Source organism: Astatotilapia calliptera, chromosome 2 (assembly GCF_964374335.1).
Source record: "Astatotilapia calliptera chromosome 2, fAstCal68.1, whole genome shotgun sequence".
In the NCBI taxonomy this organism is placed as follows: Eukaryota; Metazoa; Chordata; class Actinopteri; order Cichliformes; family Cichlidae; genus Astatotilapia; species Astatotilapia calliptera.
The window spans coordinates 12,539,857-12,546,497 of NC_137423.1; the positions used below are offsets into that span (position 1 = coordinate 12,539,857).

The 6,641-nt window shown below is 36.6% G+C and overlaps 1 long non-coding RNA gene across 4 annotated transcripts; it reads left to right on the forward strand.

Annotated features, from left to right (window-relative positions):
* The first annotated feature begins 532 nt into the window (after positions 1-532).
* On the forward strand, positions 533-4,224 carry LOC145430405 (uncharacterized). Of its 4 annotated transcripts, none has more exons than XR_013910973.1 (3): positions 533-750; positions 2,677-2,832; positions 3,248-4,224. It is a non-coding gene; the product is annotated as an uncharacterized LOC145430405 (long non-coding RNA). The 4 variants fall into 4 exon arrangements; XR_013910976.1 differs by lacking the exon at positions 533-750 and adding an exon at positions 1,547-1,640; XR_013910977.1 differs by lacking the exon at positions 533-750 and adding an exon at positions 1,992-2,543.
* The last annotated feature ends 2,417 nt before the right edge of the window (positions 4,225-6,641 follow it).

A 6,641-nucleotide genomic window follows, 5' to 3' on the forward strand; every position in this document is an offset into this window, starting at 1 on the left:
AAAAAATGCCAGATTTTAGGATAACTACTTATTTACTCTCATCTCCCCGTGCAGGTCACACAAAGGTATGCAATATACAAATGACAAAGATATAAAAATTACACAAGAAATACATAAAAAGACAAATAAATACATCATGTGAGGCTGAACGTGATTAAAGCTCACTCCCTTACTCTGACGCATCTCAAAATCCCATCGTTAGCCCGCCAGTAATTCATCTAACCACAGTTCCCTTTATATTTATTTATCGATCACTTCTAGCTCACGTTATTGCAGCCATGTCAAAATGTGTGCACAATTGTTTTACTAAGCATCACAGCGTATCCCAGCAGTGATGGTTTTACATTCATTTCTATGGGGTCAAAATAATGTACTCTATGCTATAATTTAGCATCTCATGAGTAAACCCATTTTAGAAAAATTCATGAAAGATGGGATGACAGGGTTTTAATTTAGTTACATGCACTGAAAAAAATGCAATAGGGTGGTTGTTGAATTTGCATAGAATTACTTCATATATCCAGCATGACTAATTTAAATTTCACATCTAAACATATTTTTGTCTTTTAATTTTCACATATTCTTTAAGAATATTGATTCTTTTAGAACAAATCATGTTGAAAAGAAACAAGTTAGTCGTGTTTTATCCTCAAGCTCCGCCCCCTGGAAAGGAAAAATCGGCTGCGCTGTCCGCCATTTTTGTCTCTCGCTTTGGGAAATCTACTACCATCTGGAGTTTTACACTTGAAGGTAAATAAGATTTTAAAGCTAACACACCAGTGAGAACGAGTGTAGACCCTTTATATATGTGGACTTTTACTGGGTGTTGTTATTTTACAGGTATGTGGGCTGTTTATCGAAAACCATGAGAGGCCAATGTTAGCTAGCTCCAGTTAGCTAATGGTAACCGAAATTATGCGATAAGCAAATTAGTAATTAACATATATAATGTGAGTTAATATTGTTTCTATATTCTTTCAGTCTAAATTAACAGACTATTACAAACTTGCATCGGTGTCTGTAGTAAGTGGTGGTACCTGCAGTGTCTTAACCATTAAACAAGCTAATGTAGGGCCGGGATATGACTAGTTTGTTGAAACATGTCTGCTGCCAATGTGACTGCTCACACACGGTAACATTACCAGCACATAGCCACAGCCGCTATAAACATGCTGAAAGGTCAATCTAGCTTCTGTAGTCAGCAGCTGGAAGACTCAACACAGACCCAAGATTCAGTGTAACGGTTATCTAAATGTTGTGTGTCCTGTTTGTAAGCCCAGAAAAAGAAATTAAATAAAATGACGACCTTGAGCTTCAAGCTAATGTAAGCGTAATGCTATAGCATAAAGCGACTAATGCAATGATGAGGTTGTTAAATTAGTAAAAATACAGTAAATATATCCAACATGAATCATTTATATTTTTGGTCTAAACATAATTAAGTCTCACGCCTTTCACTTGTTTTAGAAAGATGTTCAGTCTTTTAAAATCAGTCATATCAAAATAACAGAAAATAGTTATGTTTTCTGTTGAAACTCCACCCCCCAGGGTGTGTTTTGCGAGGGAAAATTCACTGTGGCGGTCCGCCATTTTTTGTCTTCGCTTCGTTTACGTTTGGTGCTGAGCTTTACTTTGTCAAGGTAAACTGAAAACTACATGTTTGAGAGGAAACGAAGAGAACATCCATTAGATGGGGAAGTTTTTCTCATGAATTGCTGTTGAGCAACATAATGGAAAAAACAAGTCATTCCTTAAGTTAACTAACGATAATGCTAGCTTAAGCTGCGGGACAATATTATGTGCATTAGCTTTTTTTCAGTGTGTGCCCAGTCACATCCGCTTGTTTTTTCTCAGTGAATACAGACTAACAAACTTGTGTCCATTTAGTTAACTGGTTGTACCTAAAATGTTTTAGTTAAACAGTTAAATAAGCTAGTTTGCCATGGGGTGGGCTCTGTGTGTGTTGGGGGGGGGGGTGTCTTCACTAAAGTCGGTTTATTTAGGGCATGACACCTATGCAGTACTCATTAGGAGAGGAAGTGCATGACGTGGGGCTTTATTTCATGTTCTGGGGCAGTGAATGTAATCTACTGATAACATGTTAAAGACACACAAAAACCCAACAAATTATTTTAACTGATTTATAGAGAGACTGAGAGGAGGGCTTAAAGAGATAAAAATAATGACAGTATAAATATGTTAAATTTATTTTTTCTGTATCGATATATGGTGCTTATCCCTGCTGAAGGGCAGATTGGTGTTGCTTCAGAACAATTCTCTAGCGCTGTTATGTAGAGGTGTTACTGTTAAGGTTTTAATAACATTATTTTATTTACTAGTGAAGATTTGCATATGTTATCTCACATTCTGTAAGGTAAATTTTCTGGAAAGGTCAAATTAACTAATTTAACTAAGTATTAATGAAAGACCTTGATGTGTATATGACAATAATAGATGTAGTTTCTGGGTCATTTGGCAGAACTGCAAAATGGCCAGAAGGAGGCAACTGCTGTGGTTGCAAACAGGCTTTGGGTGGTTTGGAAGTAAGGGCAACTATGGAACTGCTCAGCAACATGGGACCCATAGCTAATAAATAGTAATATAACTTTGTGTGGATGTAACCTTGTGAGATTTGAGATTTTGACAGCATTTTTATGTGACAACTTCTCTTTTTAGATAAATGCAGAGTTTAAGCGCATTACCACCATGCCACTGCAGTCCAGATTACTCTCGCAGATAGATGTGCTATCTGACAAACTAATAAAGGTCTTCAAAAGGCGAGGAGGACAAATAGGAAGAAGACTTCAGAACATTCTGGAGCCCACGGCCCAGGTAAGAAAAAAATAATTTGTGTATACACTTTAGGGAAAATAATAATTTTAACAAAATGCTGCTTGTCACTCTATGCCAGGAGTATGTTGAAAATCACCTGGGATTTTCACAATTTACCATGGGTGCGTTTTTTTTTTTTTTCTTTTACCTGCATTTTTCTATGTGTGGAGTTGATAGTTGAACACCTCTCTGTGCTCTGACAGTATTCTGCTTCTTTGCATGGAGATTTCACTTCATTACCTTTTTAAGCATTCTGAGGACTCAAATCACATGCTGTAATGAATCCATTTTTGTTCACCTAATGTGTTAATGTTAACATTTTTTGGAATAGTGACACAGATTAAAATAAGATTTGGTATAATGTTCTTTGACCAGTGTTCTGTTTAATTAAATTTTGGAATTCTGCATTTTCTAGGCCACAGATGAAGCCATTATCCAACGATCTAATAAGGAAACAACCATGGGAATTTACATCATAAAGTCAAGAGATGCCAATGGCAGCCCTGAGGACATCGGGATAGTCCTTGAAGGCCAGAGAGTCTGGCAGGATTTGGATAACTATACCCTAGCAGCTGCAATGCTGTTTGGACTAATGTACACTTTGAACCTCACCTACCCACTGGAAAAGTATACCTTTGAGGTATTATAGAAACTGGTTATGGAGCTCAAAAGAAACAGCCTTTCAAAGAAGGCCCAGGTTTTCAGGACCAGACTGTACAATTGAACAGTTTTCCAGTTATGATGTGGGAACAACATGTTTACCTCTTCAAATATGTACCATCCTTTCTTTTAAGCCAGCACTGGTAAAGTTGCAGGACATAGTGAAACTTATTTTTCTGGCACTTTTCAACTTGGGGCCTTTATTACTGCAGTTTTCACTTTTCAAGCCATGACTCTTTTTAAAAAAAAATTCAAACTTTGAATGTCCATTTTTCTCAATGGAAATGGTGCCTTGCACCAATTTCACCAGTTTGCAATTTTTTCCCCAAGGTGCACCACTACAAACAGATTGCATTGTCTAGTATTAGTGATTGTGATGTTTAGTGATAGAAGCAAGCCAATACTAATCAGTTTAGGTCTCTTGGTTTTGTGCCTGTGGGTTATAATGTTATTTTAAGTCTCTTCTTTGTGTCATTTTAATATTTACACCCCTGTTGCCATATTACCTTATGGCTCTTACATTTAAAAAACTATTTTTTACATAAGCGCGATGTCATAAGGCCCCACAATGTTGAATTCAGGTTACAGCAGATAACTTTGAGGAATGTTGTGGAATGTTTTTCAAGAGATGCATTGTACAAATATGACTCATGTATATTTTGGAAGCCTGAATTGAAAGTCCATTGTTACAACTGTGTAGTATTTTCAAAAATACAGGTCATTGTTCAAAAATGTTTTGCTTATTTCTTTGATTGAAGAGAAAGTGTACAGTACATACAATAGGATCAGCCTTAATTTAGTTTTATTTATTGAACACTCAATTATATACTATATTATATTATATATTATATATTAGAAATTTGTTATAAAATAAAATAAGCTTACCATAAAATAATCTTGTCAATATAACACATAGTAGTCCAATACAATTAACACAAAAAGTTCATGTCTGATAAACAAGTGGTTTCTATAAATATTTGACCGGAATGAAAAACATAACAACAACATAAAAAAGTCATGTTTGTGTTACCAGAAAAATGTGTGCAGGTATAACATAAAAAACTAAGGTTAACCAAACATAACTTAATTTCGTGCAACCGATTACAATAATTTTTTTACGTTTATACCACTGATTATTTTTTTCAGTGTGGTTTTTAATATGCCGAGGGGTCAAAACAGCTGTGTGCACATCAACAGTGCATCATATATCGAGTGCGGGAGAGAGTATGAGTGTGCAGCATTTAAAGTGTGGAAGTACTGACCTTACTTTGAGTTTGATTCCATAAAAAGTGACAAAAACATTAGTGTCCGTTGTGCGTGGGAAGAAAACGTCTTTTTACAGCGAAAAAAACCCCCTAAACTTCCAAGCAAGTACCGAGTGCGCTACGACGTAATGGGAAATTCACAGAGAAACTCGTGGATTCTTCCACTGACCGCTGCGGCACACCTGCACCAGGGTAAACCTCCGCCTACTCTACTCCTGCTTTACAGGTGAAAATAGAGCAACATGACCGCTAGTCTTTGACTTTATTTATTTTCTGCTGTGTTTTACTTGCATCTATTTGAAAGAGTGAGTGTAAACACACAAAAAAAATATATTTTATGTGCTGGAATGTGCAGAAAATAAGTTTAAATGTTACACAAATTTCTTCCAGTCAGAGAATGTTGCATATAATTTAATTTTTGCTTGATGCATAAAGTTAAAAGGTTAAAACTAATAAAACAAGTTTTAAAAAGAGACTTTTCCATTTGATTACATTCTGTATGATGGATTGTGTAGAAAAAGTAGAATTGGGCTGAAAGATCTATCGCTTTATCACCTATTCAGGTTGTAAATCGTGTTTTTAAAAAGTAACTAAGTAACTAAGTAATTCATTACTTTCGAAAATAAGTAATCAGTAAAGTAACGGGATTACTTTTTTGGGGGAAGTAATCGGTAATTAGTTACTGATTACTTTTTTCAAGTAACTTGACCAACACTGTTGACCACACATACACTTTACACCAGTTAGACTTTAATATAGCTTTTTGTAGCGCTCCTGTGCAGGGTGTAGCAACTCTGACGAAACCGAAGTTAAACCACAGGAAACTATATTCCTGTATTCCATTACAGTTACCGTTTAAAAAGCGATATTTTTAGAATACAGTTACTTTGTTGAAATAAATGGATTACATGGCGGTATTTTCCTGTTTCATATTGTGGCGGGTCAGGCCTGTTTGGGTTTTGTTTGACAGCTATGTTCTGTTGTTCCAGGTGGCAGCGTTACGGTTGCCATGGTTACAGGGTGGTGCATTCTCTCTGCGACTGTGTGTTTCCTGGGTGAGAGAGCACCTTTTTGTTGTTGTTGTTGTGCTAAGCTAATAGGCAGAATGCTACAGCCATAGCCCTAAAGAATGTAGCCTCATGGGCAGTGTAGTCCGTGCTGCAGGGAGAATGGACTGCCATACTCGTTATGTGTCTGTGAGCGCGAGGTGGGAGAAAAAGGAAAAGTACGAGTTGTCATCGAGCAGAAACGGGAGCTGGAAGCATGTAAATATAATAATAACCAAGACGAGTGCCTGACGAGCCCAGTTGTAAGTAAGTTATTAAGACTCGACTGTACACTGTATTCGTGTTTTCCTCCGAAACAATAAGTTCTGTTGGAGCAGCCTTTCAACGCCTCTCTCTGTCTCTCGCTAGCAAAGTTGACCCACACAACAAAGTAAAGCTAGTTTTCGGCTACGAGCCCGACACAGAACCCGACATATTAGCCAGAGGGCCCTTTATTATGGTTCGGAGCCGTGGACCATCAGTAATAGTAATAAATCACTTTCATGTAGTTGTAAACAGCATGATAATATATTAAGTAATCCAAAGTATTCAGAATACATTACTCTCATTGAGCAACTTAACGGAATACGTTATAAAATACATTTTGGGGCATGTATTCTGTAATCTGTAATATAATACTTTTTCAAAGTAACCTTTCCAACACTGAACTTACAATATTGTTTCAACCAACATATGTTCATATTTTTCAAAAAAAAAAAAAGGCAAAAATGCTATTACCCATCAGTGATGACAAAACGGAGGTGCACACCAAGCTGTGAATTTTGTGTCGTTTTAGCATCTCTACCCTCGGGGACTGAGTGTGAGCCTGTTCTGTTGC